Source organism: Anomaloglossus baeobatrachus, chromosome 3 (genome assembly GCF_048569485.1).
Source record: "Anomaloglossus baeobatrachus isolate aAnoBae1 chromosome 3, aAnoBae1.hap1, whole genome shotgun sequence".
Taxonomy (NCBI): Eukaryota; Metazoa; Chordata; class Amphibia; order Anura; family Aromobatidae; genus Anomaloglossus; species Anomaloglossus baeobatrachus.
Window position 1 is genome coordinate 197028650 of NC_134355.1, and position 22684 is coordinate 197051333.

General features: G+C 46.9%; 1 long non-coding RNA gene across 1 annotated transcript; it reads left to right on the top strand.

Annotated features, from left to right (window-relative positions):
- The first annotated feature begins 16299 nt into the window (after window positions 1-16299).
- LOC142295124 (uncharacterized) lies at window positions 16300-19192 on the top strand. Its single transcript, XR_012751372.1, has 3 exons — window positions 16300-16354; window positions 16821-16906; window positions 19111-19192. It is a non-coding gene; the product is annotated as an uncharacterized LOC142295124 (long non-coding RNA).
- The last annotated feature ends 3492 nt before the right edge of the window (window positions 19193-22684 follow it).

Below are 22684 nucleotides of genomic sequence, written 5' to 3' on the forward strand. Positions count from 1 at the left end.
CAATAAGGAATAACGTTTGGAACACCATTTCAAGTCTGAACTGGGTGCAAAAAACCTAAAAAAACATCACTATGGGGAGATAAGGTATGCACACCAGTGACTATGTAAGGGGAATACATGGAATAGCAGAAACTGCTGTGTGAATACTGACTTGAAAAATCCAATAGCTATATGTAAGAGTGAAAATGTGAAAAATGGAATCTGCATTACTGCCATGAACATATGAATCAAGAGAAATTTAGCTACTGAATTGATCAATGCAATAGAGCCCCAACACTACGCCAAAGTATTTCTCTACGTTGGGGTCCCTAGCTTGTGTGTGTCCTCTCATGCAGTTAAAAAACTTACCGTGTATGGGAAGCTGAGACCATACACGGTAAGTTTTTTAACTGCATGAAAGGACACACACAAGCTAGGGACCCCAACGTAGAGAAATACTTTGGCGTAGTGTTGGGGCTCTATTGCATTGATCAATTCAGTAGCTAAATTTCTCTTGATTCATTTGTTCATGGCAGTAATGCAGATTCCATATATATATGCGTATGATATGGATTGGCAATAGGTGTGGTTGGGGAGGGTTCACAAACGAAACTGCCATGAACATATGAATCATATAGCTATTGGCTTTTTCAAGTCAGTATTCACACAGCAGTTTCTGCTATTCCATGTATTCCCCTTACATAGTCACTGGTGTGCATACCTTATCTCCCCATAGTGATGTTTTTTTAGGTTTTTTGCACCCAGTTCAGACTTAGAATGGTGTTCCAAACGTTATTCCTTATTGTTAATTTGCAATCTTGTCTATACACTTTCATTGCAATATTCCTTTATTTACAATATTCATTTCATTTTCTTTTAATTTCCCAGTCCCCGAACCCCTTATAAATCAATAGTGACCTGAACTTTGGTGCTGTAAAATGGCTGTAAAATTGTCATAGAAAGGGATAGGGGGCTGCAAAAGGAAGCAAATTGGGGGTAAGAGCAAAACAATTTCCCTCCAAACAAATGTGGATAGGAAATAAATAAAAAATTATCCAAGGTCCCCCCTATTTTTGAAAACCAGCTAAGGTAAAGCAGACAGCTGTTGGCTGCAGCACTCAGGTGTCTGCTTCACCTTGGCTGGTTCTCAAAAATAGAAGGGATCCCACGACATTTTTTAAAATAATCTATTTATAAAATATTCTCAGAACAGGTCTCTATCAGTCTTTCGCAGTCAGCGGCAGACCCGGAATTTCTCACATTGGTGACTATTCCAACCAACCGAGGTCTGACACACAACAAAAAACACACCTAAAAACACCACAAACAAGGGAAAACACCAGAAACACAATAACAATGGAGGGCCCTATGACAAGTAAGAGGATAGATGGACACCTTCTGCCTTCACCTGGCGCTGTACCCTGCACTCCTTGCCAGACCCTATACAGGCTCCACACCTGTCACCAAGCAAGAATACCTGAAGCCCTAAAAAATCCCTACTGTATTCCTAGCTGAGGAGTGGGGCAATAAGGCACACTAGACCCACCACTGCACTAATACAGCAAGAGGGTAAGTGTGACAAACAGTGGAATATAACACAAAATGGAGATCAAACTTCAGGATGAATCCTTAGCAGAGAATGGAGAAGATCCAACTTCAGCATGATTCCTTAGCAGCTCCTTCACCAATGGGGGCTAGTACACAAATGGCTTTGTATAGTCAGCAAAGCTTGCTGGGACACCTTGCTATTTAAGCACAAGGGGGTGTGTTTACAGAGCAGCTGCAGCTGACCTTAAACTGCAGCATAGTTCTTGGCAGAAAAAAAGACGTGTAACTACTTAAGTGGCAAAGGAAACGAAACGACATTTATATGTAGAGTCCCAGATAGAAATAAGGTTCTCCAGTCCTCAAGCTGCCACTAGTCTCCAGAAACAGGTAGATGACCGTGACAGTGAGAAATTCCTTGTCTGGCGCTTACTGTGAGTCACCTATGGAGACTCTTTCTGAGAACAAGGCTCTATAGGTTTGAATGGACATCGTGGGACATTACACCATTAGATTATATTGGAACTTCAAGGATTTCTTTTTCATTAATAAATTAATGAACAAAGGAGTGTAGGGGAATCTTTATCAAAATAAGCTATTTTTTTCCTTTGTGTATATATTTTGTAATTCTACACTCACTAAATTAGTAAAGGGGTGTCTGATAGATATCGCTTTATTACTAACCCCTTGTAATACTATTGTATGTTTTGAGGATTTCGATAGCGTTAGGGCAATGACAGCCAGAGACGAGTTTGTGGTACAAGATGTTTATGATATGTAACCACGGTAGATACACAACAGAAATACACAGTATAACAAACACATGAAAATACCTTTCCGAAACGGAGCGAAGGGGATTCCCGGGGCCACGCACCAGACTCCCCCAGGGAGACCACCAGAGCGAACCCCTATACAGGGACTGTCCGGCAATCAACCCCGGAAGGCCTAAATGCGCCGCAGCCGGGACACAAGGGGCAAGCGGTAAAGTCCAGAAGTGTCCGTACGGGATGAAAGTCCAGAATGGTTATGAACCGGAAGAAACCGGGCAGACGTGCTGACCAAAGACGGCAGACGGAGTCCGGGCACAGTTTGAAGAAACCGGGTGTGGTCCAGAGTCGGTCGGTAGATTTTCAGGAGGATCCAAAGGTAATCAAGTAGCAGCAGCAGCAAAGCAGGAGCACACAGCAAGCAGTATACTCAGGCACTGGACTAGGCTTAGAGGCGGCCTTTTAAGCAGCTGGACAGGAAGTAGGGCAACAGAACATAAAACTCCATGTTAACCGAGGGCAAGCTCTTTCAAAAGAGGACTGGAAAACCCGGAAACCTGACATTACTCCCCCCCCAGAAACGGCCTCAGGACGGGTCAGGGCCCGGCTTGTCCGGGTACCGTCGATGAAACTGAGCGATCTTCCGGGGTGCTCGAATGTTACCCACCGGTTCCCAGGAATCGTCCTCGGGGGCGTACCCCTGCCAACGTACCAGATACTGAAGCCGACGACGATGGAGCCGGGAGTCAATAATGTCCTCAACCACGAACTGCTCCTCGCCGTCGACCATCACAGGCGGAGGAGGAGGCACGACACGACCATGAAACGTATTGGGAGAGACAGATTTGAGGAGAGAAACATGAAAGACCGGGTGTACCTTTAGATGGTGCGGTAACCGCAGCCGACAGGCCACAGGGCTCACGATCCCGGTGATCTTGAACGGACCGATGAATTTTTGTCCCAGCTTCTGCGAAGGGACACCCAATCTCAGGTTCTTGGTGGATAACCATACAGAGTCCCCTACCTTATACATGGGTGCCGGTTTCCGGTGAGCGTCTGCCGACCTCTTGTAACGCTCCTGAGCTGTAGCCACAGTGTCCTTCAGAACCTCCAGATTTTGTCGTAGCTCTGTCAATCTGTCCTCCACCGCAGGCACTGAGACCGCAACCGGTGACCTAGGCAAAATAGTCGGATGGTAACCCAAGTTAGCAAAGAAGGGCGTTACCTTAGTGGAGCTGCTCTGAGTGTTGTTATACGAGAACTCTGCCAACGGAAGCATCTTCAACCAATCGTCCTGCAGATGGCTGACATAACAGCGAAGGTATTGTTCCAGGGTTTGATTGGTCCGTTCGGTTTGCCCATTTGTCTGAGGATGGTATGCAGAAGACAAACAGACATCAATCTGGAGTGCCGTACAAAACCCCTTCCAGAACCTAGACGTGAACTGCACGCCCCGGTCAGAGATGATCTCGTCTGGAACCCCATGCAATCGGAATACGTTCTGGATAACCAGATCCACTGTCTCTGCGGCTGAGGGAAGACCGGCACACGGAATAAAGTGAGCAGCTTTAGTCAACCGATCCACCACCACTAAAATGGTATTGTGACCGTCTGAGACGGACAACTCCACAATAAAATCCATTGAGATAGACCCCCAAGGGCGAGATGGCACGGGTAACGGTTGGAGGAGTCCTGTAGGAGCCACACGAGGGACCTTGCACCGGGCACAAACCACACATGAGTGGACATAGTCCTTTAAACAGGTAGGCCACCAGAAAAAACGGTTCAGAAATTCCTGCGTCTTCTGTACCCCCCTATGACCAGCCAACACGGAGTCATGGACCAACTTGAGAACCCGAAGTCTTACGGCCTCCGGGACATAAATGCGTCGCTCTCTCAACCACACACCATTCCGAAGAACAAGAGTTACATCATTCGGGGGGGCAGCAAGAAATACGTCACCATCATAGGCCAGCTTGATGTCCTTCCACAAGTCCTGGTCCTGGATTACTCCAACGAAATTGGCATCCGATAACACGGTCTGAGACGGGGTTCCAGGCACGGAGTCCACGGCGTGGATTCGGGACAAGGCATCGGCTTTCCCATTACGTGAACCTGGACGGTATGTAACGACAAAATTGAACTGGTTAAGGAATAGGCTCCAACGGGCTTGCCGTGGAGACAGGCACCTGGCAGACTTAAGAAATTCCAGATTACGATGATCTGTGAGTACTATCACTTGCTGCGCGGCTCCCTGTAAGTGGTGTCTCCATTCCTTGAAAGCGGAAATAATCGCTAACAATTCTTTGTCCGCAATGTCATAGTTCCTTTCTGCAGGGGACAACCGGCGGGAAAAGAAAGCACACGGATGTAAGAGACTCTTGTCCCCAGTCCTTTGAGAAAGGATGGCCCCTAATGCGTAGTCGGAAGCGTCGACTTCCACGATAAAGGGAAGTGCGGGATTCGGATGTACCAATATAGGCGCTGAGGTAAAACAAACCTTGAGACGATGGAAGGCTTCCTGGGCCTGGGCGGACCACACAAACTTCTGTCCTTTCTTGGTTAACAGAGTGATGGGACGAACGATCTCTGAAAAATTACGGATAAAACGTCGGTAAAAGTTGGCAAAACCGACAAAGCGTTGTACCTCTTTGATGTTTCCCGGTTCCGGCCAGTCTAGAATTGCTTGTATTTTGCCAGACTCCATGTTCAGTCCCTGAGGAGAGATGACATAACCTAAGAATTGTATCTGTGAGCAATGGAATTCGCATTTCTCCAGTTTGATGTACAGGTGGTTTTCCCTCAGCCGGGTAAGTACGGTCTTGACGTGCTCCTGGTGTTCCTGTAGGGAATCAGAAAAGATTAGGATATCGTCCAGATAAATCACCATGAATTGGTCCATGATATCCCTAAAAATATCGTTAACTAGATGTTGGAAAGCCGCGGGAGCGTTACAAAGTCCAAAAGGCATCACTAGGTACTCAAAATGTCCATACCGACATCGGAACGCGGTCTTCCACTCGTCTCCGGGACGTATGCGGAGTAGATTGTATGCCCCACGGAGGTCCAATTTGGTGAATATTTTTGCCTGTTGGACCCTCTCCAATAGCTCAGGAATCAATGGTAACGGATACCGGTTCCGGATGGTTATTTTATTCAGTTCCCGGTAGTCAATACAGGGTCTTAGAGTCCCCTCTTTCTTTTTCACAAAAAAGATGGGTGCCCCTGCTGGTGAGGTAGACGGACGAATAAATCCCTTAGCTAGACTTTCATCAATGTAGTTTTTTAGTGCTTCTAGCTCAGGTGCCGGGTAACGGGTAGACATGACCAAACGGGATCTCCGCCCCTGGGAGTAAGTCTATGGGGCAATCATACGGTCTATGCGGGGGAAGCCGATCGGCTTTTCTTTTGTCGCATATGTCCGCAAAGTCGTTATACACCGGGGGTAGAACAGGTACCTGTACAGTGCCCTCCGCATTCGGTGTTACTGGAACCGGAACAGTTGGACTAATGGTCGGAATACTCTGCGGTGGGAAGGATATTTCCTTAGTTTCCCAATCGATGACCGGATTTGTAGACCGTAGCCACGGAATACCTAAAATAATCGGAAAATGAGGAGAGGAAATTAGCATGAAAACAAGGGTCTCCTGCTGACCTGGCTTCATGACGCATTCTAGCGGTACGGTTTCCCGATCAACTGGTCCAGAGATTAACGGAGATCCGTCTACCGTCTCCATGGTAACCGGTGAGGCTCTTTGCTGAGTCCGGATACCGTGTTTCCTGGCAAAAGAGGAGTCCATGAAATTTCCCCCTGCCCCAGAATCTATCATTGCAGAGGTAGGTATTAGCTGTCCCTCCCACCGGATCTGAATGGGGAGCGAGCAATGGGTATATTCCCCTTCCGAGTCCTTCGGTGAGGTTGACATTACAGTCAAGGGAAATACCGCATCCAAGTGTCCACTTGCCTCAGAGATATCGGACTCTGCGTCCGTGTTGTCACACTCTGCCATGGCTGCCAATACCTTATTTGGGCGATTCGGACGTTTCGGGCAGTCGATCAAGAAATGGTCCGATTGACCGCAATAGAAACACAAACGCTCACGGAGCCGGTGTTCGCGACGTTCATTGGTCTCTCGCTTTTGCAGAGAGTCCACTTGCATAGGAACGTCCTCGGCCTCCCGTGGCGTCCTGAAAGCGGGTTCTCTGGAAGGAAATGCAAAGTTGTTTACACGGTTTACAGCTGCCCATTTTTCCTGTCTACGTTCCGTCAAGCGGGTATCAATACGCACACAGTGCTGGAGAAACAGTTCAAAATCCCCTGGAGATTCAGAACGAGCTAACTCGTCCTTGATGGTACCGGACAACCCCTTTCTGAAAACAGACAATAATGCATTGTTTCCCCAGTCGGTGTCTACCACTAACCTCTTAAATTCAGTGACGTATTCAACGACAGAACGCTTTCCCTGACGTAAGGAAAGGAGAGCCGATTCAGCGGTAGCACGGCGATTCGGATCATCAAACATCTGCGCCATTGCGGTCAGAAAATCATCTAGGTGATTTAAACGGATGTCCCGGTTCTCTATCATAGGATTAGCCCAAGCCAGTGCTCGTGAGGTTAATAACATAATTATACATAACACTTTGGACCGGTCAGAACGGTAATAATCGGCATGTGCATCAAAAAACAGTATACATTGGTTCACAAATCCACGAAACTGACTACGGTCACCATTGAAACGGAATGGGGGTAACCTAGGCATACCGGCAGCTGATACGGACGTAGTGGGGCCGGCTTCCTGAGCCTCCACTCTGACTTGCAAGTCCTGTATAGCCGGACCCAGTACCTGGTGATCATGGCCCAGCTGTGCCTCCACATCTCTAAGTTTAATCTGCACCACCTCCATCTCCTGCTGCAAGGAGTTAATCATAGAAAAGAGCTGATCTACTCCTCGTGTCTCAGTCATTGCCCCAGCGAAATCCTCTTATGGCCTGAGTATAATGTAATACTATTGTATGTTTTGAGGATTTCGATAGCGTTAGGGCAATGACAGCCAGAGACGAGTTTGTGGTACAAGATGTTTATGATATGTAACCACGGTAGATACACAACAGAAATACACAGTATAACAAACACATGAAAATACCTTTCCGAAACGGAGCGAAGGGGATTCCCGGGGCCACGCACCGGACTCCCCCAGGGAGACCACCAGAGCGAACCCCTATACAGGGACTGTCCGGCAATAAACCCCGGAAGGCCTAAATGCGCCGCAGCCGGGACACAAGGGGCAAGCGGTAAAGTCCAGAAGTGTCCGTACGGGATGAAAGTCCAGAATGGTTATGAACCGGAAGAAACCGGGCAGACGTGCTGACCAAAGACGGCAGACGGAGTCCGGGCACAGTTTGAAGAAACCGGGTGTGGTCCAGAGTCGGTCGGTAGATTTTCAGGAGGATCCAAAGGTAATCAAGTAGCAGCAGCAGCAAAGCAGGAGCACACAGCAAGCAGTATACTCAGGCACTGGACTAGGCTTAGAGGCGGCCTTTTAAGCAGCTGGACAGGAAGTAGGGCAACAGAACATAAAACTCCATGTTAACCGAGGGCAAGCTCTTTCAAAAGAGGACTGGAAAACCCGGAAACCTGACACCCCTGGTGCTTGATGCCAGCTGTCAATTCACGGTTGACATCAACCCCAAAAGTATTACCCTGAGTGTCACGGCACCAGGACACTCGGGAAGAGCTAGGCAAAGTGCCAGAATTGGCGCATCTAATAGATGTGCCACTTCTGGGGCAGCTGCAGGCTGCTATTTTAAGGCTTGGAAGGGCCAAAAAAGGTCCTAGCCAGCCTGATAAAACCACCCCCAGCTGTTTGCTTTACCTTGGCTGGTTATCAAAAATAGGGGGACTCCCACACCATTTTTTACATTTATTTAATACAATAATTTTAAAACATGGCATGGGGTTGTCTCTATTTTTGATAACCAGGCAAAAAAAGGTTTTTATCTTTTATTTTGTTCCCAGAAGCATCCAGGCATCTTCCGCATGCCGAAAAGCTTGTTGATTGGCTGCGCCACAGAATTTCATCAAGCTTTATTCAGCATTTGAACAGCACCTGGGCTCCAAACTCAGACACTGACTTTTGTGAGAAGTCTGGCATGAACCCTGAATTTTACAGTTCGGGTTTGCTCATCCCTAGTTATGCCCACCATCTTAAATGTATTTTATTGGAATTTTATGTGATACACATTTACACAAAGTATTAAGTATTTGTGAAATGGAAAGTGTGACGCCCTGGGCAAGCCAGGGGTCACAGGTCATCACACCACCACACCCTACACCCCAGTTAGGAACACCAAAGCTAACCAAAATCCTTGTTGCCTTCCTCCAGGGGCTGATGTTCACACCAGGGGGTGGGCCAGGCGGTTGGCTCCGCCCACCGAGGAGTACACAGCCTTGGAGGCAGGAGGAACCAGGCAGTTAGCTAAGGGAGAGCTTGAGTGTGGAGCAAAGTTAAGAAAAGTTAGGGAAAGGAGGAGGAAGTGGAAGGAAGTGAAGTGGTAGAGGAGCAAAGGAGAAAACTGGAGAAAAGGAGTAAAAGTGAGAGTAAGAAAGCCTGAAGCTGGTCCAGCTGTGTGCAGGACAGAGTCAGCAAGGTCAGCAACGGCGGTGATTGTCCGGAGGGATGACTGTTTGGAAGTTCCTGGAAGGACCGCGGACGGGTGGTGGCCCAGCGGTCTGGAGCAGTGTACAAAGGACAGTCAGCACCGGGGCAGGGGCCTCTCGGACCCCGGCAAGGCTAGGAGTCGCCATAATTTGCCAAATCCGTCAGTGAAGGGGACGGCTGTCTCCCAACAACCAAGTCCCGATTGAAGGCAACAGCCCAACCATTAAAACAGAGACACCGCCACCGCCAGGGCACCAGTTTCTGAGGGCCAGCGCCTGCGGGCAAAGAGTAGAGCTCCTCCGGTCCAGCTTGAAGCCGGGGAGCGGGTTACCGGTGGGAACCCATCGAAACCATCAACAACATAGGTGCAGGACAAAGGGACATCACCGTCACCTACTGGGGAAAGCAAGTGCAGCCGTCCGTGGGAACCGTCTTTCCAGCCGTGTGTTTTACCGAGAACTGTGTCAACGTCTCAGGCTGAGTGAGTACCACAGTGCCGCAAGGCACAGCGCTGCCCCCGCGTCCCTGCGCCCACCAAGCCCTGCATCTCCCACCTCATCACTGGGCCCCGGGATCACCAACCCCTACCCATGGAGGGGCAACACAACAACTTGCTGCTTCACACCATCACTCCCGGGATCCCCACACCGAGCAGCGGTGGTGCTAACAAATCACCACAACCGTGGGTGGTGTCACGGACAATAGACTATATCCCAAAACCCAATCCCCTTTCACTCACGGCCGGGATCCGGCCCACCGCTCGAGCCACCACTGAGCAGCAGCAGCCGGACCCGAGCAGAGGGGTGAGCGCATTGCTGACACCCTCCTCCCCGCCCGCGACAGAAAGGAAATGATAAATGGTTTTGTGCAACGCCTGCCTGGATCCACAGACTCAGATGGGCTGTAATGGGGAGGCTAGAGGGAAGCCACTCACTAAGCAGGACCCCCAGAACCCTGAAACCCTTTAACCCCTATACAGGGATTTGGAATTACACAGGGCCCTGGTGATCACTACCTGGGGAAGGCTGCAGTCCGATGAGAGTAGTAGTCAGGCAGGGTCAAACCAGGAATTGCGGAACAGGGACAGAATCGGCAGGCAATGACGTAGTCAGAAAACGTAGCAGAGGTCAAATCCGGATCGGGCAGCAAGGTACAAAAACAGTAGGCAGGAGGGTAGTTAGAAAACACGCAGAAGTCAGCACACAGGAATAACCATACAGAATAGGACGTAACAGGAGCCAGGAAAATCAGAACTATCTCTGGCAGTGGTCATGTGACAGGAGGGGGAATAAGAAGGGTGTGGTGTCTTCCCATTGGCTGTAGCTGAACGCTGGCAACTTCAGCTGGAAGACACATGCCACCCACAGTCAGCCAGCGGTACTGCAGATCCCAAGATAACCCAGCCCAGTGGATGATCGGAGCCTGCGCCCACCGGTGCTGCTGGCATTGACTCCTCTCCCATCACCAGCACCATCCACGGCAGGAACACTGTGTCGCCTGGCGATCGGAGCAGAGGTTGCTGGAGCAGACTCCGGCGGTGGCGTAACATTTTGTAAATATTTAAAAAATATACATCTGAAAATTGTGATGTGTGTTTGTATTCAGGCCGCTGTAGTGTGATAACTCTGAGGGTATGTGCGCACGTTGCTTTTTACCTGCTTTTTACCTGCTTTTTACCTGCTTTTTTGCTGCTTTTTCTTCTGCGCTGTTTAATGCCAAAATGGATGTGTTCTTCTATTCAAGCAAAGTCTATGGGAATTTGGGTTTCTTGTTCACACTATGTTGTTCAAAATGCTGCCTTTTTGTGGCAGAACTTTGGTCAAAAACTCAGCTTTTCAAAGAAGCAACATGTGAATTGTTTTTGCCATTTGGGTTTTGCCCTGCAAAGCTGAGTTTTTGACCAAAGTTCTGCCACAAAAAGGCTGCAGTTTGAACAGCATAGTGCGGACAAGGAACCCAAATTCCCATAGACTTTGCTTGAAAAGCAGAACACAACCATTTTGGCATTAAACGCTGCAGTTGAAAAAGCAGCAAAAAAGCAGGTAAAAAGCAGGTAAAAAGCAACGTGCGAACATAGCCTTAGAGAAGCAGCCAAGCAGCCCATGGACACTTTGGTGGAGCTGCCGAGATTCACAGCTTAGGTGTGAGAATCTTTCCACAGCACAACTATTAGTCATAGGCTATGTGTGCACGCTGTGTTTTTTTCTGACCACAAAGATGCAGCGTTTTTGGCCCCAAAAAAACGCACAAAAACGCACCCACAGGAAAAATGCATAAAAAAATGCATGCGTTTTTGCACATGTTTGTGCATTTTTTAATGCGTTTTTTGGCTGCGTTTTTGTCCAATGCATTCAATGGGCGAAAAACACTGAAAAACGCTAAAATTGACATGCTGCATCTTTGTGGTCACCACAAAGACGCAGCCAAATAAATCTGCACTGTGCGGACAGCCAAAATAAAATCTCTTAGACTTTGCTGGGGAAGGAAATTCATGCAGCTTTGAGACCAAAACTGCACCCAAAAAACACGCAAATAAGCAGCAAAAAACGCAGCGTGCGCACATAGCCATATACTCCACAAATCTTGCTTTTTTGGAAGCATGGCAAGAAGAAAGCCATTTTTAAATGGCATAAAGCAAGCCATAAGAAGTCCTTTCTACACTTTGCAAAAGGTTTTGTAGAGGAAACAGCTACCATGTACTCTGGTCAGATGAGACCAAAATATACCTTTTTGAGCTAAATGCAAAATTCTGTGTGATGGAAAAGTAACACTTCACGCTGAAAACATGGTGATGGCAGCATCATACTGTGGGGATGCTTTTCTTCTGCACGGACAGGAAAGCTGGTCAGAGTTGATGGGAAGATGGATTGAGCTAAATACAGAGTATTTCTTGGAGGAAAACATGTTAAACGTGTCATTACTCAATTTAGGGATTCGATCCAGTGACCCATTACTGTATGGTTAATTCCTCTGTTTGCTGGGGTATTGCCTTTTCTTCCCTGTCCAAATGCTGATGGTTCTAATTGTCTTTGTTCTCCCTTCTTGGTTTGCTCCTCTCCAGGTGTTTCTCATTTTCCCATTTTATTCTGCCCTATCACAATTCTGGGTGGGATTTTATATGTTAATACTTCCTTGCTGGCGATACCTCTAGATCAACTTGTGTTTAGGAGTCCAGTTTTTCAGCTAAAGGGTTTAACTTATTGCTAAACACTAGTGATGGGCGGACTCGAATTGTAAAAGTTCAGATCCACGCGGGTTCAAAAGAACCCGACCTCGGGCCTGATGTCCTCAGAGAACTTCAGGTAATGATTTTGGTCTGGCCACCCGGGTAATAAAAACCAAAATAAAACAAAGAAAAAAGAAAGAAAATGAGAATATAGCAAGTATTTCATACTTACCAGTCGCCGCGTGGCTATACACTGCTTCCGGGGCCGCTTACTCTACTTACAGGGCCGCTCATTATCTCTATGCATATGCACTGCTTCCCCTGCCCACTAGCAGTCCCTGCATCTCTGATTAGTTGCAGGCAGACAACGCACCCAGCCTGTGTAACAGCATGTCTGACTGCTTTCAGTCAGAGTCGCTGTCTGCATCTAAATCGTGGTATAAAAATAAATAACTAAATAAAATTGGCGTAGGGTCAACCCATATTTTGATACCCAGCCATGGTAAAGCATACGGCTATAGGCTGCGGCACCCATTGTTATATTGGCTGTGTATCTGTGGCGCCCTGGACAAGCCAGGACGTCACAAGCACAACACCAACACACCCCACACTGCCGGTCAGGCACACTTAAGTCAGACAAAAACCCTTGTTGCCTCCCTCCAGGGGCTGATGTCCACACCAGGGGGTGGGCCAGGCTGTTGGCCCCACAGTCCTGGAGTTCACAGTCCTGGAGGCGGGAAAAGTAAGGAGATTAGTTTTGGAAGTGAAAGTGGAAGGAGGGAAGTGGCAGTAGAGAAGCCTGAAGTTGGTCCGGGTGTGTGGCCCGGACGGATCAGCAAGGTTGGCAGACGGTGGTGACCGTCTGCAGGAGAGGCCTATTGGACCCAGCCGTAAGGACCGTGGACGGGCGGTGGCCCGGCGGTACCGGACCGGTACGCAAAGAGAAGCCAGCACCATCCGGCAGGGGCTTACGGACCCCGGCAAGGCTAGGAGTCGCCGTGAATTTGCCAAATCCGTTAGCGAAGGGAACCTCCTGGGTTTCCCAGCAGCCAAGTCCCGACAGAAGGCAACAGTCCAACCGAGAGAGGGAAACACAGTCACCGCCAAGGCTTAAGTTCCCAGGGCCAGAGCCTGCGGGCAAAAAGGGCTCCTTCCGCACCCATCCAAGCTGGGGGAGCGGGTTACCGGTGGGAACCCATTGGAACCGTACACGTTACACAGGTGCAGGGAAAGGCAGTCACCATCAACCTGCCGGGAGGAGAAACACCGCAGCCGTCTGTGGGACCCGTCCATCCAGCCATGTGTTTTTTACCGAGAACTGTGTCCTCATCATTGGCTGAGTGAGTACCACAGTAACGTGCGGCACAGCGCTGCCCCTGTGACCCTGCACCTCACCAGGCCCCGTAAGCCGCCTGCCATTCACCCCTACCCCCATCACCGGGCCCCGGGACAACCAACCCTCCCTACCCACGGAGGGGAGAACTAACATCCAGGCTGCTCCCTGTCATCGCTCCCGGGATCCCCGTACAGAGCAGCGGTGGTGTCACCAATATCACCAGAACCGTGGGTGGCGTCACGAACAATATCCAATCCCCACAATCAATCCCCACCCTTTTCACTCACGAGCGAGGAACGCCGCTCGAGTCCCCGGGATCCGGCCCACCGCTCGAGCCACCACCGAGCAGCGGCAGCAGCAGCCGGACCCGAGCAGTGGGAGAGCGCAGCGTCCCCTCCTCCGCCCGCGACATATCAAAGTAAGAAGAATCGCATGCGGCTTTTATTTTAAAAAACTGCGTGCGGTTCTGCTACCAATTCTGATATCCAGCCATGATAAAGCCGACAGCTGGGAGCTGGTATTCTCAGGTTGGGGAGCCCTTGGTTATTGGGCCCCCCCAGCCTAAAAATAGCAGACCGCTGCCGACAGAACTTTACCCAGCTCATCCCGATCGCCCTGGTGGAAATTGTGGTAATAAAAGGTTAATAACAGCTCACAGCTGCCACTAAGACCTAGATTAGTAATGGGATGTATCTATGAGACTCCCCCATTACTACTCTGTAAGTGAAAAGTAATAAACACAAACACCGAAAAAATCCTGTATTTGAAATAAAATACAAAAAACACACTCTCTTTCACACGTTTATTAACCCCAAAAACACCCAGGTCCGACGTAATCCACATGAGGTCCCATGACAATTCTGGCCCTGCTACATCTGAAGTGACAGTGCGTGGGCATAGAATATGACCGCCTGCTGTGAACTTCAGGCAGAGACTGAGCCGCGCGATGACCAGTGACATCACTCAGTTTATTTGCCGTCATGTCACAGCTGGAGGATCCCAGGGTCCTCCACCTGTGATCACAAGCAACCTGACCTCAGGTGACCTAATTGAACTGAGTGACCTCAGAGGTGAGATCACTTAGTTCAATGAAGTTGCCTGAGGTCAGGTTACCTGCGATCACAGGTGGTGCTTTCAAAGGTTGTGCAGGAAACAACTCTGCTTGCAACGCCACTTGAAGGAATCAGCCAGCCCCTGGCCATTTAGGTGCCACTCTCCTTCATCAAGGAGATTCCGTATGCGGACATGGCTTTGAGCGGGGTGCATGACACTTACTGCTTCCAGCTGGTACATATCACCCCTGCTGCCAATCATCAATGCTGTCAGATAGTAAGACACGCAACATCAGAGTCCACTTGGTCAACTAGTGTTTGTTGACTTTTATCCTCCACACCGTTATGGCAGACATGACCTTTCTTATTCTTTGATCCCACTCTTTTCACTGACTTCTTCTGGAGCCCTCCTCACTTAGCCATTTGCCCTGTCACCTGAAACTTCTTTGTTTACTTCTTTAACCCTTTCTAATCTAACACACCTTCTAAATTTGCTTTACCACTGACTGAAATCGACAACTAGATGACAGCATTTGGCAACCTGATAGACAATCCTATCACTGCTGCATCTAGAACCTATTCTTCTCTAAAACATTTAAATTTAAATATAGACACATTCATTATGTTATTCAATGGCACACACATAAAACACAACAAATTTATATCATGGGGCATTGCCCACCTATAACACCTTTTCCAGTAGAAACTCTCCCTATGCTATTTCCAGGTAGAGAGAGACAAGCATGACGTTACTGGATCTTATATAGACCAGATGACGCTACACGGCTAACCAGTCACAGTAATGCCAGTAGCCAATATGGCTACGCATTACCATGATTCGCAGGCAATCCTCACATTTTTAGTGGCCGAATAAAAGCTGCGAAACATGTGAGGCGGAAACTCGAGCATGGCACCAGAATACTCAATCGAGTATCGAAAGTCTCTAGCTATCCTTGATCAAGTAAGTACTGAGCAGTGCCAAGCTCACTGGCAAAGCACTAGTGATTAGACAACTATGTCTAATCAGTAGTGGTGGGCTTTCGCACACACACACACACACACACACCGAGAAATGCCTTTTTATATATATATAAAAAAAATAAAATAACTTTTGCTTTGCCACATATTGAGAGATATAATTTTCTTGAATTCTGCCAAAAGAGTCATGTGGGGGCTTGTTTTTTGCAGAACGAATTGATGTTTTTATTGCTATCATTTTCGGACACTTTTTTAGAGCTTTCTATTTAGATTTTTAGTAGGCAGAATGAACAAAACCCAGCAATTCAGGAATTGTTGTTTTTTTTTGTTTTTATGATGTTGCACGTGTGGTAAATGTGCTAAGACAGCCTTATTCTTCAGGTCAGTACAATTACAGCTATACCACATTTATATTGATTTGTTGTTTTGCTGATTTTAAAAACTATTTTATAGAAAAAAGTATTGGTTTTGGATTGCTATATTCTGAGACCTATAACTTTGTTATTTTTCTGCTGTAGGCAGAAAAATAATTTTTCTACATCTCCTGGCATGATCTAACAGGTACTGTAGCTAGCTAATCTCAAGATCACCATGATGACCTCAGACTGCCATGGCAACAATCTGACCCTCGCGATGACGTCACAAGGGCACTGATTGGATGGGAGTGGTAATCCACTTCCTTTCACAGCCTTCTAAATGTAGGAATAAGTATTTAGGGGTAAACAGCCTGGGCTGGTGTAGACGCCTCTCCTGGCTGTGAGAGCCAGGGCTCAGCTGTCATGTAAGCTGCGCTACCATCGTGTTCCGCACACGATCCCGGTGACAAACCCATGTGTCAAAGTTTGAGAACCCCTGCCTGTCTATGACATTGGGTACGTCAAATGTTGTGAGGGGGTTAAAAGAAGTGACATAAGGTCGAGCATGTGCACAGCAATATCATTTTTACATTGCTGTGTACTATGTTCATTTCATGGGGCGTTTTTTCAAGAGCATTCTGGGCAGCATCCGCCTGAAAATGACACCATGTGCCCTTACTTTAGTAGTAGTTTTTCTATATTCTGTGCATTATTTTCCATTTAGAAGAAAACGTACTTAAATGACCCTGCTTGCAGGAAATCAAGATTTACTACTAGCTATATTTCCAATAAAAGATTTATTATGATGATTTATTAAGATTATTTAAAATGATGATGAAGATAATGATTAATATTATTATTAATAATAATAATAATAGTGCAATATAACAGACAAATAACACCAGTATAGACACTAGAGATAATACCACCATAATGATTATTAAAGAAGCATTCCCAGAGTCTGACCCCTTCGTTATTACAGAAAGATTCTAGATGGAGCTTTGAATTACAAGCAGTGTCTTCCCTGGGCATCAATGAAGATCTTCCCTTCATAGGCTTCTACAAAAAGTAAGTTGTTGCACCTTTTTTTCTGCAATTTTTAATAATGTTTTATATATTGTTGTATACTTAATTTCTTTTTTTCTATCGCTCTTACTTGCTTGTCACATTTATTGTCTCTTCCTCCATTACACAAGTTTTTCCTTCTTGTGTCCATTTGAATCCTCTTCCTCCTCCAATTCCTTCTTAATACCCATTATTTGGATCTTCAATATCTGCAGCTTGATATTTCCTTATTTGGATTTTTTTTAAAACCATACCATTTTGTTTTACATGTTTCAGGTTATTGAACGGCATTATCCCCTTTCATCCTGGCATCTATTATGAATAAAAATTATTATATTATCACCTTTTGACATTGTACTATCAATGTTTAATACGTGATGCTTGGATTTATTATTGACAGACAGCTTATCTCTGATACCATTTTAGCACTTTCTGATCCTTCCTTAAGTGAGATATATCCGAGCATTATTGCACACATTCAGGGCCGCTTTACACGCTGTGACATCGCTAGCATTTTCTGGCGATGTTGAGCGCGATAGCACCCGCTCCCGTCGTACGGCCGATATGTGGTGATCGCTGCTGTAGCGAACGTTATCGCTACGGCAGCGTCACACGCACATACCTGGTCTGCGACATCACTGTGACCGCCGAACAATCCCTCCCTCAAGGGGGAGGTGCGTTCGGAGTCACTGCGACGTCACTAAGCGGCCGGCCAATAGAAGCGGAGGGGCGGAGATGAGCGGGAGGTAACATCCCACCCACCTCCTTCCTTCCTCATTGCCGGCGGCCGCAGGTATGCTGAGGTTCCTCGTTCCTGCAGTGTCACACATAGCGATGTGTGCTGCCACAGGAATGACGAACTATATCGTACATGCAGCAGCGATAATTGGGAATAGGGGAGCATGTCACCGATTAGCGATTTTGAACGTTTTTGCGACGATTCAAAATTGCTCATAGGTGTCACACGCAGCGACATCGCTAGCGCGGCCGGATGTGCGTCACACATTCCGTGACCCCAACGAGATCGTTTGAGCGATATCGTAGCGTGTAAAGCGGCCTTAAGTATTCTACATGTTACTTATTTAGATATTTAATTGTATGCATGGTTACCTATGTTCCCCACTCTTCCCCTACCTTTTTCTCCCTCTTTTCCCTTTCTTCCCTACTCACTTGTGATTACATAACTCTGTTTAAATTATCTGTCCACTGATCCATATAAAGCTCTTTCTATTTTACCTTTACATTTAATCTTATTTTCATATTTACTTTTTTTTTATTGCTTTGTTCACTATTCACTTTTTACCCTTTAAATTGTGTTGTAGTTTTTTTAATTTAGTTGCTCAATTTGGTTAGTTCAACTGATTTCTGATTGCCTGGTATGCGGTGTATCAATCACTTTACATATACTTGCCTTTTTAAAAAACTATTGTTACTTTGTGTTAGATATCGATCTGAACAAGCAGCGAATGCACATTATACATAAACAGTCATGGCTGAAAGTGTAGGCCCCCTTGAAATTGTTCCAGAAAATTATTGCAATTACATACTTTTTGTTATACACCTTTATTTCCTCTGTGTGTATTAGAACAACACAAAAAAATAGAGAAAGAAAAGCAAATTTGACATAATTTCACATAAATTCCCAAAAATGGAGATGGAAAAAATTGTTGACACCCTAAACTTAATATTTGTTTGCACACCCTTTGGAATAAATAACTGCAATCAATCGCATCCTATAACCATCAACAAGCTTCTTACACCACTCAACTGGAAATTTGGATCACTCTTCTTTGTATCTGTCAGGAGTATGTCATGGACTGATGTGATCTCGGGGGGATCTGGAATCAGAAGGTCACAATGTATTGTTGATCACAGATCCGCTTTAGTGCCTGCTTGTCATTTACCCTGAATTGGAGCGCATTTAATTCGATTCGGTACTGAAGGGGTTAAGGTGCATTTCTATCCTGCAGAGATATAACAGGTTGTTGTAATCAAACCTGCAGCCACTCCCTCCTGCTATAAATATTCTCTCCTCACTCCTCCCTATGTTGGCTATAGCTCAAACCTTAGCTGTCCATGCTGAAGGAGCTTGTCTCTTTAGAGCTGTGGTGTTGTTACAGATGCAGCAGCAAACCTCCTGCTGAAGAAACCTTGGAGAACTCATTGTTTGTCTTTTTCCAACTGTTTGTCTGTTTATCTTATTGCAGGGTGACTTCAGGACCAGCCAGGGTCTAGGCACATGATCGGTACATGAGGGAAAGGCCCATCTAGGGATGTTAGGGAATGCAGGGATCAGCCTCAGGTGAGTTGTTAGGAGGTGACCCCGCTCCATTCTTCCTAGACCCAGGGCCCTCCATTGTATCGATTCACCAGTGTAGCCTGTGTGTTGCTTCACTCACTGCGAGTCCCATCTAAACTTGGCAGGACCCCAGTAGTCACTGCATGACAGTTTACATCCATTTCTGAGTGATTTTTGATGTATGTTTGGGGTCATTGTCCTGCTTGAAGACTCATGGCCTAGGATGCAAACCCAACTTTCTTACACTGGGCACTACATTGCAACCCAAAATTCCTTGGTAATCAGATTTCAGATTTTATGATGTCTTGCACACAGTCAAAGCGCCCAGTGGCAGAGGCATCAAAACAACCCCAAAACATCTTTGAGCCTCCACCATATTTGACTATAGGTACTGTGTTCTTATATTTGTAGGCCTCAAAAATCTAATAAGATTTATTCAATTAGTTAAAATACAATATCCCTGAGGAGCATTGCAGCTATAAAACTCTACACCACTGACAGCCAGATTGGTTTGTCAGTCTCCACAAGGAGAAACGTTCTCCCCTTAGACCTTAAAATACAAATAAAGATAAAAATTTTGTAGGTACAGAGCATGGATATGAGCAAAGGCAATGCGTTTCTGACCTGTGTGGTCCTTAATCACTGCTTTTGGTCATAGTAATGCTTCGTACCTACGTAATTTTTATCTGTCTTTGTATTTCCCTAATTGAATACAGCTTCTTGGATTTTATGCCCGGGGCCATTGCTGCTTTTTCTACTTACTATAAGTTAGGAGCATAGTTGCAGGTAAACACCAGAAGGCTAATGAATAAAGAGATGGAAGTGCCGGCGCTACAGAAATCAGAACATTAGCTTGTTTGCAAAAATCCTTCATGAAGATTTAGCAGACTCTTCAGTTGTGGTACATTGTTCTACTGTGCAGAGACATTTACACAAATATGGCCTTCATGAAAGAGTCAGCAAAAGAGAACCTTTCCTGCATCTTTACCATAAAGTTCAGCGTAAGAAGAATGCAAAAACATCTCAACAAGCTGACGCATTTTGGACACAAGTCCTGTGGACCGATGCGGTTAAAATAGAACTCTTTTGCCACAATGATCAAAGTGTGGAGAAAAAAGGGCAGAGAATTTCAGGAAAAGAATATCTCACCAACCATTAAGCATGGGGGTGGATCAATCATGCTTTGGGGTTGTGTTGCAGCCAATGACACAGGGAATATTTCAAGGGAGGAGGACAGAATGGATACAATGAAATTTCAACAAATTTTTTATTGAAACATAAAACCATCTGTAAAAATCTGAAGTCTACAAATGGATTAATGATCCTAAACACATGTCAAAATCCACAATGGCCATCGGTACTGCTGGCTTTCCTGCGTTCTCCACTCTCCTCCCTGCCTGTCTATCAGTGACTTTGTGAAGGGGAGAGAGGATTTTTTAAGTATTCTGGACCCCTCTGTGATGACGGTTCAGGTTACCGATTCCATGTCTAGGAAGAAATCTCCCAAACAAAGACTAGCCAACCTATCCCTTCTACCAGCTGTCTCTTCTTCAATTGATCATGAGGACATCTTCTCAGAGAAGAAAGTTCCATTTGCCTTGGTGAAGAGGGGGCGTAAGGGGGTATACTGTAGCTCTGGCATCTCTGCGCTCTATGCTCTCCTCCCTGCAGGGACGTGTGCTAACTCACCACTGCGGCCATCCCTCACTATTTGCCCTGGCGTCTCCTCACTCTCCCATATGTGTGCTCTCTGCTTTGTCCTCCCTGGGCTTGTGAATGTGGCACAGGTCCTCTGGGAGTGTTCCTGGGGTGCACGCTCACGCGCCGCTGCCCTGTTCTTAAAGGGCAGGTGCATCACTCCCATGAAGTGCCTCTCAACCTATCACTGAGAAGCACTGGGTACATAAGGCTCTCTCCCACTAAGGGAGGTGCCTGATCAACGTGTTAAGTTAGCTAGTGTTTCAGTGTCCTAGCCAGCTAGTTGTCAGTCCCTTTGTCCGCTCTGCTTTTTTTTTTTTTAAATTCTTTATTTTAAAGCCAAACTCGTTAACTAGACAAAACATCCCCTGCTCCCCGCAGGGACGCAGGTATTATTACAGAAATGACATAGTGTATATACAAATAGTTAGCACACATCTACAGTTCCCATCCCCACTACTACTCGAGTCTGGCCCAGTTTACTCTTTTTGTAAGCCGACCCAGCTTAATGATAGTAGGGAGAAGAGCAAAGAAAAAGAGATCAAAGCCTAAAGAAGGTTGAAGGTCTATAGAGAGAGAGAGATGAAAAGGAAGGGGAGGGAGGGGAAAGCAGGAGGGGGGCCAGAGAGTGGAGTAGGAAAAAGGGAAGGGAGGGAAGGGGGGGAGAGGAAGAGAGAGAGAGAGAAAAAAAAAAGGGGAAGGAAGGGGGGGGATCACGACTCCTGAGGAACAGAGAACAAGTCCGCGTACTCTGCCGAGTAGGTGAACTCCAACCATGGAAACCATGTCCTATAAAAGTCTTCCTGACGGTCATTAATAGAGGATGTCAAATCCTCCATATGCATCAGATCGTTAATCCGAGAAACCCACTGTGTCAGCGTGGGGGGGGTAGTAGACTTCCAGCCAAGCGGAATGCAAGACCTGGCAGACATGACCAGGAATCTAAGCAACGATCTCCTATATTTACAAGACCAAAAAATGTGCACAAAATCACCCTCCCCCAGACCGCATCTCCAACAAGCAGGGTCAGCCGAGGGAAACATTCTATGGAGTCTGGTCGGGACCCTGTACCACCTAGCCAACAGTTTGTAATTAGCTTCCAACAGTCTGGAACTGATCGAAGTTCTATGTGCCAACTGGAGGATGTTGTTTCTTTGTGAGTTGGATAAACTGATCCCCAGGTCCCTCTCCCACTGCAGTAGGTAGGCCGGGGGGGGGCAAATCTCCCGGATCTGTTAACATATTGTATACCAGGGATAGTGAATGTCGAAGCACTCCCTCTCCTAGGCACAACTTCTCGAATCCCGTAGGAGGTCCGGCATACCGACTGAAACGAGGGAGGGAGTGCATGAAGTGCCTCAACTGCATAGCCCTCCATTCCCCCAGGGGACCCGAAGGCAAGAGGCCCCAGATATCCGCAAGTGAAGGCCATTCCCCCTCTCTACCCAGATGGCAAGCTCTGAATTTGCCCCCCAGAACCCAATTTCTAAAGACCGGGTCCGAAAGACCAGGACGGAATTCCGGGTCACCTAGTATGGGTGACATGGGGGAAGGCACTGGCAAGAGGAGACGTCTGACCTCCCCTCTCGAACAGCATTCCAGAGTGGCGCCAATGGTGGGATGGGATCTCAGAGCAGGCAGGGAGAGGTTCAAAAGCCAGGGGATGGCCGGGAGGTGTATTTCCGAGAAACTCTGTTCTAGGGCCACCCACGGCTTTGTTCTGGAATGGCGGCACCAGTCCAATACCCTAACCATATGCGTGGCCAAATAGTACTTTTTAAGGT